The following is a 19,890-nucleotide window of genomic DNA, read 5'->3' on the forward strand; positions in this document are numbered from 1 at the left end:
CGAATTATGATACATGGAAATTCTTATCGTTCGCTTTTGACACATTTTAACATGCGAGAAATAACGAAACGAGTGATAAATGATGCGTACTTAATTATTATGATGTGTTGGGTTACACATCATAATAATTGAACCAAGTATGTGCTTAAAAATATAGAGATAATAAACAATTGACATTCAAAAATCAATCATTAAAATATTCTAGCTGAATGATGACTAATGAAAATTGGAAAGGGAACGGTTTACAATCGAAAAAAAAAATGCTTAGTTTTTGGTCGTTATATTGATAATATATAATAGAACTTTTTAAAGGTTATAACAATTGTAACGTACTCTATTAAATAAATTATAGGGTAGCAGTCGCGTTAGCAAGTTTAATAATAATAAATAATAGTTTATAGGTATAACATTGGCACACCAGCAACAATGGTTAACGAGTAATCGATATGTTATTATCTTAGTTTAGTGTTATTGAGGTAGTTACAAGTTATTTCAGTCATATATTACTATAATATCAATAAAGTTAAATAAATAAATGTGGTTTGTATGCCAAAAAAATTCGCAAATAATTCAACACGCCATAATTGAGTACGACAAATCATTTTTTAAATGCTTGAAGAAGTTTAAATTTGTTTTTTTTTTAATAATTTTTATATGTACAATAATCATATCTAATCATTAAAACTGAAGTCAACTTAAGTTACCTCCTATTCAATAAATGCCTTCAATATAAAAAGTTCTAATTTATACATAAATATAATAATATTACGTTTTTGAAATTTTCAACTATGTTATTATATTACTACTGATATTGTTATACTCATACTATAATTTACTATAATTAATTAGTACCAACGTTTTTTTAAAATGCATAACTCAAATATACTATATTATTATAAATATTATTTCGTATAATACGATGTGCTTTTAAAAGTAATTTGAAGCGTATTGCACGGAATATGATGGAACTATATTTTATCTTAGTCCACGTGTAAAATAATATTATACCTTTCTATCGCCAGTAAACCGTAAATCGTAATTTGGAAAACTATATAGTAACAAGTGTCATACAGTACATTACGTGATTGCTAAGTTTTTTTTTTTTTTATCCAAAGTGTGTTTTGAATTTTCCAAATCTAACTATATTATATTGCACGTAAATATAATAAATTCTAATTTACAAAACCGGTAGTAAAAGTATAATAAATCGTATATTATTCCAACAAAAAGCATGTAAATAATAATGCAAATGACTGTTACTAGGGAATAAGTGAATATCATTTGTAACTTCGTGCATCCTACCTTGACATACCGCCCGGCACGTAATACTCAGTAAACGGTCACCACGTATTGTTAGATCGGATGTGATCAAGACTCTATTCGCTACTGCATACATTTACGGTATAATACACTCCTATGAACTGCGACGTGAAAACGGTAGGTTATAGATCAATACACGCACACTGAATTCACTGCATACGCAACCGCAGACCAAAACAAAATAATAAAAATAATAACTAAAACAGAATAAAACTGCAAAAGAAAAATTGCCCGGGAGTTGAAGACGAAAGTTGAGAAAATGAGCCGCATGATAACGTTTATGACTTATAAGATATTGACCAACGGAAAATAGCATGGTTGTTATCCGCTCGCCACAAGAGCCGCACCTAAACGATATGCAGAGGACTATAGAATATATTACTATTATGTTTTATGGTTAGCCATTCGGGTTTAGAACCTCACCGGATATCGTCCGTTAGTTTATAATGAAGTTGTGAATTATAATGGTATATTAATCCATGGCGGTGCGTACAGCGGCAAACACGGAAAGCTAGATCAAACCGACTGCAATATGGTATAATTTTATATATAGTGGATTACTGAAACATATTCCGTCAGTTATCAGTTTATCGCTCATTGGAAAGACTAAGGACTTCTTGCTATAACAAATGTATGCGTCTATACTCTAAACAATTTTTCAGAGATGCCATATAAATATGCAAAAACGCTTAAATAAAATTGAAACGTTTAAATCAACATGTTTATATTACGAAAAAAAAATCCAGGTAATAATAATGAACAAATAGTAACTACTAAATATTGTTTTAAAATATTTTATTTATATAGAATTAAAAATTATTTTAAGTTGCAATTTGTACGAAGTATAAATACATTAAATAATTAACACTAAGTCACTAACTGATTTAAAAGTATTCTATATTATACAGCTATGAAATGATTCTATATATGCGTATGATATGTATGTGTTTATTAAAAAAAAACATAAAACGTATTTGATATTAATTATCGATTGTACAATTCATAAGAAAGATGAAAAGTTAAAATTGTTTTCAATGTGTTTGTACGTAAATACTTTGCACTTCTATAAAATATATCTGTATATATATATATATATATCACTGTCAGTAGTCCCAATTATAAAATTTTTGCATATGCGTGGTTAGGTAAATGTTTAAAAATATTTAAAGAAAATTTGTATACGAATTTCAAATTTTGAGCGAAATATGTGCCTTAAATTAAAATATAGCAAAACAGACACTAGGGTGTTAGAAATGAGTTATCTATGGACTTTATGTATATAACTTCATAAAAAAATACATCTTTAATCCTATTTATTAGTATCTCATTATAATGGTTGTCGCAGTCTATGGTCTACTAATATTTGAATCCACCATCGCCATCCATAAAACCATTTTCACCTCAAAAATCTGGGATTTACCTTGAAAAGAAAAATTGATGTGACTTTTTCATCGAGTATTAACTATAGTATTTTATCGAGAAAGCGAATAGAGGAATGTGGGTCATGAAAATCCAAATTATACTTATGAAACAGATATTCTGTAAAAAACAAAATATGTACCAAGGATCTATACTCCATAGCTAACCAAAAAACAGGTACGGATATTGAAATAGTTTCTATATCAACTTCAGCACGATGAAATGCACTTTCTGTTTTCTGAATATTGTGCTGGATAGTTGTTTGTAATGAAAATATATACATCAAGCACCTATATAATTCATAGGACTTTATAGGAACAACGACAATATTACATAATATGCTTTTATGAAGTTTATTTAAAACATTAATTCTATAATAATATATGTGTTGTGTATATTTTAGAGGTTTGGGAATTCATCCAAGTAAAACTTTGTTAAAATAGTCATGCAATGCATAAATAATAAGTATAATAATTGTACAATATTGTAGCTCCGTATTATTCGTATACAGTCATATAATAAATCAATTTATGAATTACTAGATGGATTCTTGTATGAATAATACATTTTAATAAACTAATTAGAAGTTATTGTATTTTATTTTAACTAAATAATGAGTTATACCTAATACTATATTTTTTTAATAATTACTATATAAATATTATCTATTTATAAAAATAAAAATACGAAACCTAATGATACCTATTTTAATATCATACATTTTTATAAAAAAAAAATAATAAAAACAATAAATAATTGTTTCAAATGGTTAACAATAAATGAATTTTTTCAAGTAGACATAATGTCATTTGCCCGTGTTAGTTTTTAAAACATAGCCAACTACAACCTTATAACTAATTGAATGTGTTTCGTGAATTTTACGTTCTAAGATCTACGTCAGTTACAACTTGTATTAATCGTATTTAACTACGTGTTTAAAAAATAGTAATTAAACACAAAGGTACTTTCAACAAGTACATTTAATTTAATTAGCATTTTTATATGTACCCTAAACATATAAATTTGCCAATAAATATGACTATAAAAATTTAAAATAAAATATAAATTATTCTTGTTTTGTAATAAAAACAATAAGCTTTTATAATTATTTAATCAACTATTTATAAATAATAATATTTATTAACATTATTATGGGGTGCAACTTGTATTATAAGATAATAATATATTATATTAGTTTCAAACATAATATTACTCATTATTTGTATATAAAATAATTTTACTCACAATTCGTAGTTGAACAATAGTCTATCTGAAAACTGTACTGACATTGATCAATATTGAATTGTAACAGAGTTTCCAGTAATTTAAGAATAATATGTTACTTGATGGTAAACACAATACACCGCATATATAGTGTGAACTGTGAAGTGCGAGGTTGAAAACTTAATTTACTTGAAACACCATTTGCACTGCGAAAATAAATTCAGATAAATAAATAAACATAAACATATTTATATTAAAAATATTTTTAAGTCAAATATTTTTCTAAAAATGTAAAATTTAATCAATATATTGAGTATACGTTTTCAGGCCATTATAAATTCATAGTTGTATATAATAGCATTGCAGCATTAATTTTTTCAATATATTATAAAATGCAAACATAAATAAAAATTAATCTAGTATTTAAAAAAATATATGAATGATATTGATATTTGATATATAATAATTAGATATAAGTAGCTAATTCAAATTATTTGCCTAAACTTTTTTGAACTATTTATATTTAAAAAAAAAATTGTTAGTTAACCTATGATTAGCTTTATTTTTATTAATAAAAACCATTATATGTTTATTAAATAATCGTGTATTATACATTTACTCAAAAATCATAAAGTTGAAATATAGAAAGATATGTATCAACGATTTAATTATTCAACTCAACTAGTTGGTTATTTTTTTAATTATTATATTATATTAATTAGGTAAAGAGTTCATTGTAACAAATTTAATTTTTCTAGTTTATTCAAAAAATAATTTGTTTATAGTTAAAATAATGTTAATACATATTAGCTGCATTTAAATTAATATATAAAAAATGATTAGTTATTCATTGTTTTATCAAGATAATGGTCAATACTATAGATTTGGTTACTTCTCGAAATAAAACACATGATATGTGCACTATATTAAGTTATAACTCCATCACAAATTCACAAATTAATTATATATAAACTACTCACGATGAATATAAAATGTGCACATATACTTATGTATGCTAAATATATGTATATAATGTATTATAATACATAATAATATATTGTTGATACTTTTTTATTTATAATTTATCTAAGTCTATAAAATATTACCTATTAATTTGATAATGGTAACTTATTAATTAGTTTGTGATTAAAATTTAATATTATAATCATTAATAACGTGTTTTGAAATTTGGGTACTATTTTGCTAAAACATAATAATTATGTTGTGGTTTAGGAAATAATTTACAATCAGATAGACACGTTTAATATGATATTCCCATATGGGCTTGAACGTTACGTTAGTAAACTAGTTCAATACAATATCCAACTAATGCGGTTTATATTATTTATTATTGCAGGACTGCCGTATTTATTGAAACCATTGAATTAACTAATAGTTTATACACAGTATTATTTTATCATCAGATATGTTTACCTATCTACAATCTACATATCACAATAACATTATTCCCAACTACTGTTATACTTCCGTTGATGTCAACCGATGAAAATAATAACATAACATGTCTAAAATGACTCTTTATTATTGTTTTTACAGTGTGAATAAATATTTAACTTAAGGTATTCATTTTATGATTTTAAAGCTAGATTTTTCCTTTTAAATATATACATATGTTTTATACGATAAAATTACATTTAAATACTGAAACAAAAATATGTTTTTAGGATTTTTACACAATTCATTTTTTTCCAAATAATTGTATTTCTTGTACAACATTTACATATATTAAGGTCATTAATGGTATATTACTAGCAAATATTATTAATTTGCGAAACAAAGAATACTTTAAAAATATTTTAAATCAAAAATATTAAGATCTGCAGGTTTAAGGCTGTATTAAATCATTAAAAACGAACTTAAGGGGGAGAAGATTAATCGTATATTTTTTTCCATCTTTCTAGGGTAGCTGTAACTGACAAACAATTGAAAAAAGTATATTTTGGGTTTATTATCCAAATCTCTACTCCATCCAAATTCAAGTCTTGATCAATTGAAATTATTAATGTAATATTATACCAATGCCTGCAGTGGGACAATAATGTATACGTGTCCACTGGTGTGTACACACATGATGGAACCAATATTTAGGGATTTATGTATGAATTTATAATATAATAGCGTCGAGTAAAATAGTGTATAATATATTATATATTCATAATCGTTTTATGGACACGTGAAATCTGCTAACAATGAAAGCACATGCGTAACGTTGGATAAAGGTACATATAAGATTCAATAGAACAGACGAAGAAATATAATAAAAATCGTATGGGAAATAAAGAATATGATATTATTATAAATATAATATGGTGCATTGTGTAATAAATACTACGCGGATTTTTATAGATTCTCTCCGACTAAAGAGAATAAGGAAAAATTCGAAATATCGATTATAATACACCCTTATCGCGTATAATACGTGACTACAAATACTTGTATTATTTATACCGCCAGACGATAAACATTTTTTAAAATATTATTCAATACGAAAAAAAGAGAAAGAACACCTCTTCGGATACTATTTACTACGCCACTTTTGTACCATTGCCAATACAACGCACTGTTAAGTTCCTACGACGACGCCGTAGTTCCTCGCAACGGGATGATACAATAATAAAAACTATAGGTACTGGAAAAGCTTTGATTATTATAGAAACAAAACACACACACACACACACACATATATATATATATATATATATATACGTTTATCGTCGGTTATATATATTTATTGTACTAGAACTCTGTAGTTAGGCGTTTAGTCTCAAACCCATGTATAGTATAAAAACAACTCGGAAATTACTACTCGTATACCTACATTTTCCGTACCGTGTAAATGTTCTTTTTATGTTTTGTATTTTAATATTTCGAAATAATAACGATCATCTAATCATATTAAATATTACGCAATTATATTAATATAATATAATAATCCGATGGTTTCTGATGTGTACCGCCTACGTGTTGTAGGTGCATTCGATAACGGTAGCAACAACAAAAGCATCAATCGGTGTTTTTCGTCTTTTACCGAAATATTTTTTTTTACTTTAACTATTTATTATTTGTACACTTTATTTTTTTTACCATCCTATCTAGGATTACACGCTCGTCAAATTCTGAGCCGCAAAATATAATTTCGTAGGTAAACGTTTTTGACACAAGTTTGTGTACTTAGGAACTCGTAATGTCCGTCCCATCATGTTCGTATATGTTGCAAGTACGCAATATAATTTTCAACACTACAAGCCGTCCACGTTTTCATTTACTCAGTGACGATGTTTACAATAATAATAATAATAATAATAATAACAATACGAACGTTTGAAGTCATTATGCACGTGCATGTCTTGTACACAAATTATTGCACGAAAGAAATTAACATTATAATTACTCTCATACTACATATTATAATATAATATACAGGATGATTCTTTTATCGAACTACACTCATTATTTAAAAATCTACTGTTTTTCAAAATATTTGCTTACATAATTTCCAGTCGAGAAAAAAACGTTTTAAAATATCTATACTTTTAATCGTTGTATTATCTTAAATCTTTTATTTTTTTTGAAAGAAAATATACGTTTTTTATTTCATATATACTCTAATAAATAATACTTTTCGGAGTATTTACATTCATACAAATCGAAACTAGGACTAGTAGTTTATGAGTTATATAAGTATTTAAAGTTTAGCTGAGCAGATATGTGATAGCGGAGTGGGGAAGTAGGTACATCGCACAATGTTGGTGTACTATTTATTCCGAATGGAAATTATGTAAACATTTTTTTTTTTCGAAAAGTTAAATAATTTTGAAATAATGAGTGTTGTACGATTAGTGAATCACTCAGTATAAGTTATAAGGTGTACTACAATGTACGGTTTTATATATTACGTCGGTATAGACGACGACGCATGACGTACACCCAGTGTATAATAATGCTGATGATGACAATAGTAATAATAATAGTAATAGTAACGATAAATAATACAATGGCGAGAACACTACGTATGTAAAGGTACACGATGCGGAAATAAAAAAAAAAAAAAACCGAAGGGTGAAAGACTTGAAAATGACTCTGTGGCTGTATGAATGGCGCAAGAGTAACTTTTCAATCCTAATGGGATGTCCTTGATAAAACAAAAACCGAAATAACAAGTGCGTCGTACGGCCGTAAGCCGTGCGTTTCGCGTAGGCTTAAATTTGTATACATGTATATAATAATAATATAATATATATATATAAGTATACATATAACATCACGTGGTGCTTGTGAAGAAAATCCAAACACGTGACGAAACGAAAAGACTTTATGTGCGTATTATATAACAAGCGCAAACACGTATTGTGACAATTATTTGGAAAATTGTATGATTTTGTCGGTGTACGCAACAAACACTGGTTTTTTTTTTTTCAAATTGAATATTTGCACCAATAGTTTATAGAATCGCGATGATAAATAAATATTAGTCATTAGCGATTTACTGCTAATTTATTAGCTGAAGTAAAATCGTAGTGGCAAATTATTGTAGATTTAATAAATGAAATAGTCGAAAAAAAATGTTTTATTAGCCTGTCGTGGTTCTGATTTTCACGGATTGTGACGTTTTATAATATGATATCGTGCGTGTACACAAAACCGATAAGTTCACTATATTATATAGTCATAAATGATAAATTTATTCAGTTATTCCTTTTGGTTTGCATATTATTTGAATACGAATTCCACGAAAATGGTCTACAATAATATTATTGAAAAGCATGGAATTATTATTACGATCGAGAATTAAGACTTAAAACGTTTTAAGGTTCGCATTTTATCTTTGATGCGTGTTGCTTATGTCGTTTACATTGTCTTGATAATGGTTTTATTATAATAATATAATATAAATAAATCAACGTCAACCGTGTCCGGACATTTTGGCAGTTCGTTGTAACTATTATAAACTTATACGTTGAAGAGTATTGTTAGTATCGACTTAGGGTTGCTATTGGGTTCTTATATTATATTATACTGTGTAGCCTAATTGATTATATAAATATTAATATAATAAATATATTAATTTACGCTAAAAAATATTGGCGACTCACCAATATGTACATGTGTATATTATTAGGTTTTTATTTTTTATTTTTTTGATTTGGTCAAATTCAATACATATAATATATTCATACTACGTACCAATGGTTTTATTATAAATAATTAAAATGGGAGATAGTAATGACTAATCAAACGCGATTGAACGTCGGTCCTCACGAATAACGCTATAAATAATTGTCGGGCGTCGGCTATTGCTATTGCCTGTCACAGTGTCGTGATGGAGGTACATTCCATTTAATATACAATGTATGTATATATTGTGTATCACCTATACACTACGCCAAACAACATATTATTTCACTGAATAATGAACATACATTTTAATCGAACATAACTTTTAAAACTAGTTATGTAAAAATGATAATAATAATAACAGTTGATTAATGGTTTCAGTCTCAAAAATGATAAAAAAAAAGAAATTTAAATGGTTAAAAAGCATTGCTACTTAACAATTAGTATAGTATTTTAAATTGAAAACATTAATTATTCTTTTAGTAAACTTTAACAGGTCCCGTGGTAAGTATAACGTGTTCTAAACAAACAAATCTACGATTGACCAGCAAAATAGTTTTAGAAAAAGAAATCTAAAAATAATACTTTTCTAAGATTCATATAACTTATCTGAAAAAAAAGTAATAATATATTGTAGTGTATGACAACAAATGTTATATTTTAAATTCAAAATTGTACTATGTATTTATTTATGTATTATTATTTATTCATAATGCCCTCAGGAGCCGCAGTACAGTGTTAATTAATTATGCAGTGGATATAAGCAATAAGTAACTTAATAATGTTGTAAACATAATACATCAACAAAATCAATGTAAAAACAAAGAAGCATATATTTTAAAATATGTCAATATTGTGATATTAGATTAAGGGTAAATCATACATATTATAGCATATATTTATATAAGTTACATTAATTTAGATAAATCTCTAAATTAATTCTTGTAAATAGTAATTATCAATCATTATTAAAATTAAAATCATGTTTCATACAATTACAAGAAGACAATTACTGTAGTCGATTAATCCGGCGTATTGTGGCTATAAATTGACGGTAATAATTTATATGAAATATAGATTGATTTCTAATAGAACCAATATTTCTAGATAATCTACATCAAACGTTATTATATTATTAAATAACCGTGAGTATTCAGATTACTGAAGCCGTTTTGATAACATTTGAGTTCATATAAGATTTTGACGAATTTTTTTTTAAGCCAAAATCTTAGAAATTGTTTCTAACTAATATTTTAAATTTTGTTTATCCAATAATCGGTAAAATAATTCCAAATTACGCTGCTATACTACGTATACTCTAATATAAAGTAAAATAAAAACCAATAAAGTATTGTAGTACATATAATGTAGTATAATATTAAATGTAATATGGTTTGTACATTTTCGATTATTGCGCTTTATAAATTCTAATCTTTTACTATATTTTTTATATATCAAATCCATATGGTCGTTAAACAAAATATTATTATACGTATAGTAATACAATACCAACGTCTTAAGTTATATTGAGGAAACAGCATTCAATGAAATATTATTAAATGTACAATTTGGTGTAGTTGAATTTTATTAGTGTGTGAATTATATTTAGCTAAATTAATCAAAATTAATTTCAAACAAATTAGTGTTACACAATAAAATAGAAATTATTAATGTAATTTGAAGAAATCTTTATGACAGTTTATCGAGTTAGGTATATTGTATTTAAAGATCGTCTGTGGATAATAAATATTATGCATTAAAAAAAGAAACTTTATCCAAGCCGTAAACAAAAGTAAAACTAATAGTAGAAAAATATGACCACAGTGCTCCCACAAGCATGACTTTGAATGGCACTGAAATGGGCTTTTTTTATTTTTACTTGTTGACTTCTTCATATTAGATAAGAACTAAACAACGACAAAAGAGAATCAGACATTTCCATTTTTTTTTTTAGTAGGTTCAATAATGATCCGAAATCAACTGTGCAAAACAATTTATCTATATCAATATATTATTATATTGCATCAATCTTACGTTCGTATTTTATATGTACCACAAAGTCAGTGTAAAATATCAACAAGTCGAGGTAGATTATGACGCCTAGAAACCCTGTTGATTAAATTGAGAATTCAATTAAATGTTAATAAAAAAATAAATAGAATTAATTTTTTCATCAATTTAAATTGAATACTAATTTTAACTATAGACAGTCAATGACAAGAGGAATTTTGTTTTTAGACTTGAAAACGGGAATAGCATAACCCAGGCTCAAACGGACAGTGAATATTCTAATAGTAAGAGGTAGTTGAAAAATTTATTTAATGAATTTTAATTCATCAACACTGTAAAACGCACTTTATACATAGAAGACACACATTTTTTAAACATCATACGATATATTTTTAATTGTTATCTGAGTTATTTTTATCATTGCTCGTCGCCATACAAATGGAATTAAATTATTTTTTATTTCGTACGTATTTCCAAAAAAAACTAGGACTTTAAATTAAAAACTATAAAATGTTTAACTAATGTTTATTATATCAATATTTAAAAAGTTTAATTACATATTTTAGGAGCAAAGTACTGCAAATTATTATAAGCAAAATTTGTTTCAGTTGATTTATACAATTATTTTTTTTATTTTCACGAACAGTTTTTTTTTAAATCTTATGATAGATATTTAAATTAGTATAACAAAGTTTTTCAGACAGTTAAATGAATTATATAGTTTTATATTTTATAAAATTATTTAACTTTTGAAAAGTTCAATCTAATTAACCGTTGCTAATAATTGACACATTTAATTTAAATTCAAATTTTTATAGTCAAAAAATGATTTTAAATCAATTTTATGAACATAATTTTGATAATAAATCGAGTTAATAGAACTTACTGATTTCGAGTAGTGGATGATAAATGTCTATTTTAAAAAGGTAATTTGTAGATTTTTGTACTTGAGTAGAGCAGTTAAAGCCTTAAGGAAAACATAACACCAATAATTGATAATTTTAGAATTTAAAATTTAAAATTGTATTGTTATACTTTTAGTTACATTATCACCTCTATTATTGTAACCCAGTTATCATGCACCTATCTCATCTAAAAATATTATAATTGACCAAACATAATATAAATATTGTTTCATGCTCTTGTCTTTTCACGTAATTTTACGTCTAAAATATTAAATATTTTCCACCCACTTCAAAATTAAATTTTAAAATTTATATAGCAATGTAAGTATTTAATATATATTAATAAAGCATTATTTAAAATATTTTATTAAATTAACTTTATAAATTTGTTATCTTAGGTTTTTCAGTTGCCTGAAAACAACAACTTAAATACTTATAGAATTATAGAAAATATATTTATAAAACCGTAATAAATAAAATAAAATTAATATATTCAGCTATAATTTTCAAAAAGATCAAACTATTAAACATAGTGAAAAATAAATTCTTTACTTTTTTCTTTTAATTATTTGAATTGAAATCGACGAAGTAGAATTTACAAAACCTCAACACTTTTTGCCTCTATTCTGTTTGTTCAAGAAAACAAGAAAATGCGTGTCCTCTAATTTTGTTCTTTAATGATGTCTCCACAGATAATGGTCGAAACATTGCCAGCAGTTTTTTTTTTAACATTCATTTATGGTCCTAATAAAACGACTATTTTTTTAAAATATTTCCCACCGTAATTGAATACTTATAATAGCAAAGATTTTATTTCTCAGTGACGTTTTTAATGATTTATGTTCAGTTACTTCAATAACAATTTTTGTTCAAATTGCAGGTCACCAATAATAAATTATAATATAAAATATTGCTTTTTCAAAGAAAACGTGCATGTATTTTATTCGTTTTATACATGAAACACATATCAAATTTAAATTAAGCAAAACCAATTTTGTGTTGCTAACTCTAGTATTAAAGTTATTTTACCAACGATCAAACTTAAAAATAAGAATGTTGGTTTTTACGATATTTTAAATTGCATGTAAATTATGAGAATTTTAATGTTATACACATTACACATACTCATAATTTGCTTAACAATTAGTATAAGGTAAACAATTAACCATAAAATATTCAAAATATATATTTTTAAGTTTCGTTATTATGAGTCCTAGCTTTTCGTATTCTATTTTACATAACTTATTATACAACGGTGGTTATAATAATATGTTTTAAAAAAATAACTTTATTTTTTATTGCATTGAATTTATTTTTCTATTCAAAATAGAGGTAAAGTTCTTAATTTTAAGTTTGGTAATAAGTCAATTCATTTTCAAATGGAATACACAAAATCGGTTCTGTTAACCTTAAATTGTATATGTTTTACGTTTTTAAGACGAAGAAAATACAAGTTGGTGTGGCATCATTATATTAAGACACTTTATTTATTTTATCTTCAACCCTCTCTATTAATATTATATCGTTTTCAAGTAATTAACCAGAGTAGTAACATTAAGTTAATATTATAAATTATAAATCGATTGTAAATCACTAAGTGTCTAAAATGCATTTTACAGTATAATAGTATAACTTAATTATTATTTAATGTTTAAATCAGCATTTGTATTTTGTTTTTATATTTAATACAATAATTGTGTATCTTTAAAAAGAGTAATCAAATAAATTACTTACCATTTGTTTTTATTCAAATTCGTCGGTGTAATTTATTATTAATACATCGGATAATTTTATAATATTATTAGTCGATTTACAAAAGTATTTTAAACGTATTAATTATAATAATAGTAACGCTAACAAAAATGTATATCATTATGGAGCTTAATATAAAGTATTAAGTTTTGTCAGTAGGTAAGTATTCTACCTATACGTAATACATGTGCATATGATAAGTATGATCTCATAAATAGTTTAATTAGTTACAAGAGATTGCGAGCGTCTTTTATACAACACAATAATCTGTTAAAAAAGAGTTGATTGACTATACCAGATTTGTGTGTCAACCTGTCTTGTTAGTTCCAGAAACTCTTTAACATTAAGAAGTTACATTTTCTATACACCATACTACAGTTTTACTATTTATTTCGATCAAATTGTGCTAGCGTGAACCTTTTAAATCGTTCTATTATAAGCAGCCATAGCTTTGTCACGTTTTACGGTGCTTTGTATTCATAAAAATGTATCCTAATAATCAATTAAAACTCTAAATGCCTATATAAATTAACTGTGTTACATATTTTTTTCAATATTTTTTTTCAATGATTTTCCATATTTAGAGTAAGCAACAACACCTGGAACATCGGCTTAACATTATTTGCATTTATTTTAGTTATTAAAATGTGTTAACAGTACACATTTCTAAACCAAATAATTATAATGATGTCTGTTGGATATTTTATTGGAGTTTAGTTTTAAGTGTATGTTTTTTGCACTTATAGCAAATTGTTTAACCTATTTTTTTATCTTTAAACTCGGTTAATCTCTATCCACAAAAATGGAATACAAGTAACTTTTTATCAAATGTTCATGAAACAAATGTGTATCATATGTTATACAATATAATAATATATCATATTTTAAATTACATTGTATACTAGGGACCTTGTACTCTTTCAATTCTTTTAATACAATATGGCATTGTCTTTACTGTTTTTTTTTTGTTTTTGTTTTTTGTTTTTAGTAAAATACAATTAGTTTTAAAACCGTCTTTTTTTACAAAAAAAAAATATTTTCATCAATACGTTTGTATGAAATTGAAATTTTAACATTTAAAAATAAAAGTGGTTGTATGTTAAAAAATTAGACTAGTACATTCCATAGTTTTCGACGGGTTTCCACAGGGACAGGTGTATTTATATACACCTAAAATAAAGATAGAAAAAATTAACTATGCGTTTTCAATTTAAATAAGTTCATATCTAAATTAAAAATCCTATTAAAACTACCAAAAATAATATTAATATCCTCGAGAAATTAATATTTTTTTTTATATAATACAGAAAACAGTGACGCATACTAGCAATATAATACTATAGATTGAATAAAAGATACATTTTTTATAATAACCGAGATAGACCAGATGAACTAAATGCTATTAAAGTAATACTAAAAATGTTTACTGATAATATTGCCATAATTTGTATGGAAAAAGTAAAGTACACTTTTTACCGTGAATGGAACATTAAAAAAAATGTCGTATGCCAATTTTTAACATGTTCTAAAATTATATACACAGTAGCACTTAGGTTCAATCTCTAATGGTTTGATGGGCAATACGATTTATGAAACTTTCAGAGCTTTCTGCTATCCCAAAAAATGTGATGAAAAATAGTATCAGACCAGTACCAAATATACATCAAATAAAACTAATACATAGTATATTTTGTCTGAATCTTTTTTTTTTTTTTAGTTCTAACATAAATTAAATTAAATGTACTCAAAAATTAAATATATAACATAATACAAATTACACAAAAAAAAAAAAATAAATTCGATAGATAATGTTACAAAATTGTATACAATTAAATATTTTATATTGTATTATAATTTAGTTTTGGGTTGGTAAAAATATATTATGCTATTGCGTGTGACCTGTAATATACATAAATAAAATAAAATATTAAGCATAATTTATTATTTAGTTTTATAAATATAATATTTACAATCTTGAAAAATCAATTATGTGATGAAAAATTATTAAAATATTTTAATTTAATATTTAATTTAATGTTTAAAAAGTATGTATTAAATATTTCGCCTGATAAAAATTTTCTTTTAAAAACGTAGACATTATTTCAAATGTTGACAGATTTGATGAGGTGTAGTGATAGTTATCAAATAGAAAATATTAAAATGTTGAATACTAATTTTACAAACAGTTTCAATAAGAGCTGCTTTTATACAACAAAAAAAGTTTATATTTCAGATCCATTTGGAGAATCCCCCATCCATACAAGTAAAAGAAAAATATCATTATTTTATTTTAATATTAACCGAATAACATGGGTAATATTTTCTAATGAATTATCTTTTAAAAATGTAATACATTTTTATATTTACTTGAAGGTATATAATTTTACAATAAAGTAAAAACTTCATACTATTCAATATTTGAAATTTTCTTAATGCTTTCAGTTTGTATATAAGTTAAAGAGATAAATTACGTAGTATATATTAATAAATTATATGTTGTTACATACATAATATAATATTATATTACAATGTGTGTTATAATTAAGTAAAAACAGCATTATATAATATTCAATATGAAACTTGTTTAAGGCTTTCATTATATACCTATATTAGACAAATTATGTAGTTATGTAATTATTAATTATAAATCATTATATACCAACACAGTATAATTTGTTGATGCGATATTGATACTAATTTAAGACAATTAGTGAACTATAATAATACAATTTATTATGTATAATATAGTGTAATATTATATACTTATACACAATATAAAGTCATATAATTTTCCAATTTTTGAATAATCTTATCAACATTGTGCCATAGATAAAGATTAAAGGTTCATAAAAGCGCACTAGAGAACTTATTTATAACAACTAAAATTCTAAATTCAGGGCTGACCAAACTTTCAGTGTTTGAAAAATGGTAGTTATACACATACACTATAATATGATAATTTAATAGTCGTTTTTTCTGCTTTCAATACTTATCATAAATATAAAATAAAAATAATATACGTTCAATACATTTTACTTAAAAGCTTGTAACCATTACTCATTATTCACAAATATTTTTTGAAACATATTTACATATGAAAAGCTTAATATTCATTTATCGTGTTTTATTAAGTTTAAACAATATCAACTAATAAGAATTAGAATTAACTATGACTTTATACAAAATAATATGTACTTAGTTTTTAACTAAATCTCTAGTTAACAAATCTATTTATCTATCAAAATATTTGATCGAGCCATAATATTTTTATTTAAAAATGTTTCTATAGTCAACCAATTTATTTTGTGTTATTTTTCTACAAAAAATTGAAAAATCATTGTATTCTTACATATTATTTACACACTTTTCGATCAGATTTATCTAAAGAAGTGCGAGAATTTTTAGTAAAAATTATAGAAAAGTTGTTTAACAGGATATCAGACAGTTTTTGGTGATAAGGAATAAAAACAATTTATAACTTACGTACTTTACATTAAAATTTGACTGTATTTTTTATATTTTAATTTATTTATCAATATTATACGTACACTACAAAATTAGTTAATGAAGTAAAAAAAAAAAAACATGTTTTGTTTTTAACGAAATTTCTGTTAAACGAATTTTTTTTTTCAAATATCCTTCAAGTTTGTTAGATATGGGTTTCACTGTATTATTATAATACCGATACAATAATAATCTTCATTACCCAGATAATTGCGCACATTCTTGTTATTTTGTAGTTAGGTGTTTTTATTAAACACCTTTATAGTCAATTTTATCTAAACATAATATTATTCGCCCTGCGTCTTTTCTCTCGGGTGTAATATTTCATCTATATTCTCATATACGCCCGATCACACTCTCTAGAGTCTCTGTCTATCAAACTAAGACGGACCGACACATTAATTGATAAAATTCTGAGAAAAATAGAACTATAAGGTATATAATGTACAGTATATTATACATTACTTATGGAGGGCTATCGGACTACATGTACACCGGCGAGACTGACGGTTTTCGACAGCTGCGGATAAGCTGACAATAAAAAAAAAATCTACTACCGTTGCCTTTTTTATATTTATTTATCATTTTTTATATATATATATATAATTTATGTTCGCCTCGTGTCCACCTTCTTTTATCCGAGTAAATTGATTTTTCAACACTCCGCGTTCCGGCAATGTTTATACTCCGAACACCTTCGGAGAAAGAAAAAAACAGCCTATTACATAGACAACTACTACCACTATATACTACTACTACGCGTGGTACCGACACCGGTCGTGCAAGTTATGATTGGTCCGGGTATAAAAGATACGGCACGTCCGGCATCCGCTTCAAGTGCGCGTTTCCAAGTCCATAAAATCGTTCTATCGGCAAGAACCTATCCCTTGTGAAAACGGACCCGGAAAAGTTTTCATTGGAACCTTCAAACACGCTTGAATACAATATTATAATATTTTGAATATACATTCTGCGTGGACTGCTCTGCTTTTAGCTAATAATAATTACAATTACTCTTGTTTTGAAAACATTTAATGATAAATTAAATATATCGCAATACCCGTGATATATCGAATGAAAATGTATACAACACTACTATTAGATGGCATATTAGTGACTTTATTACATGTAATTTATATGAAAATTATTATTTATACGTTCCACAAACGAGTTTTATACATATTGTTGGATACATGGAATTCGTAGAACATCGAAGGAAAATAATTTATACGGTTGTTGGAATTTCAGTATGTAAACTTTTGACTGTTATGGTGTAGTTATATCGATCTGGTATATGTATTTTACCTAGGTTAAATGCCTACATTGAAGTGAAAGATGTGATTAAAATCAATCAGTTTTATAATGCGAGTAAAGATTGTAAACTGTTACTGAAAAAATTCTAAGTGGATTTTGACGGCGTTCATGGAGTACAATGTAGATACCTAAAATTATGATACTACTTACAGATTCATTGAAAAATCAAAATGGTCGATAATTTAAACACTTTTGACAAAGATATAAATGATATGAAATGTTTATTACTTATAAATAACTTATTCAAATCGAATTATCATAAAATATGATAATACGTATATTTATTAATGGAATATTGGTCTTGATACTATTTTTGTTTGTATGTTAATGATTTAAAGTTAAAGTTCTAAGACTTTTATAAAAAACTACAATAACAACAGTAAATAATATTATTATATTTCATCTCATTATATCATTGTACATATTGTTTGCTAATAATAGGTATTATATTGTATTAAATTTTACTCACAATAATTTGGTTTAATTGAAAGTGAAAACGATATGTTTGATTGAATCAAATGAGATTTTCTCAAAATGTTCACTCGGATGCATTAATGTTCACTCAAGTATATCGTAATAATTTGAAAAAAATAATAATAGGAACGTGTACAGAATGTCTATTTTTCAATTTTTTTTTTTTTTTTTTAATTATCTTATTCCAAATATAACACCGCTAAACGCTAAAGGAACATTTTGAATTAAATATATGACTTTATGTATCTAAAATTGTATTATTTGTTAATAGACAACATTGTCAACAAGAATTTAACCATTTAATCATTTAGACGGGAAATTAGTGGTTGTGTTTAGTTTTGATTACTTCAGCCAATACAGTATTAAATAGTTCCACATTGTTCTATACACAATTGAAAATAGTAACTCAACTCAAAGCAAAATATTTCATAACGATACATAAATAATATTATTTATTTTACCTATATATTCAGAGATGGCTTATATAAAGTAGGAAAATAAATGGTTCTAAAAATGATGCAATTATTTCGTATATTCCATGGAGATAACAAATATATATTTATTTAATCAGTAAACTATTTTTATTTAATATTAAAATATAATCCATAAAAATGATAATATTCTGAACAAATGTCATGTATTTTTTTTAAGGGTTCTCGAATTATATTAGTTTAGTTATGGGCTTTTAGTCTATTAATCACTCTCTAGATAATAATAACAATAATATTTTATTCTAATAAATATACACGAACAAAAACGGGCCAAGTCCCAGTGGTACGGATTAGTAAAGTTATATTATATAGGAACATAACGATAAATAAATATAAAATAT

General features: G+C 25.1%; 1 protein-coding gene across 4 annotated transcripts in view; it reads right to left on the bottom strand.

The window, feature by feature from the left end:
* Positions 1-19,890, bottom strand: part of LOC113552971 — a 107,530-nt gene that overhangs the window by 71,668 nt on the left and 15,972 nt on the right. For 2 of the 4 annotated variants that reach the window (XM_026956041.1, XM_026956040.1), the window contains exons 2-3: positions 4,083-4,169; positions 3,985-4,016 (exon numbers count right to left, since the gene is read on the bottom strand). The gene's annotated coding sequence lies outside the window, so the exon portion shown is untranslated. Of the gene's footprint in view, positions 1-3,984; positions 4,170-19,890 lie in introns of all 4 variants that reach the window. The other 2 variants (XM_026956038.1, XM_026956039.1) reach the window with 1 other exon arrangement.

Source organism: Rhopalosiphum maidis, chromosome 2 (assembly GCF_003676215.2).
Source record: "Rhopalosiphum maidis isolate BTI-1 chromosome 2, ASM367621v3, whole genome shotgun sequence".
NCBI lineage: Eukaryota > Metazoa > Arthropoda > Insecta > Hemiptera > Aphididae > Rhopalosiphum > Rhopalosiphum maidis.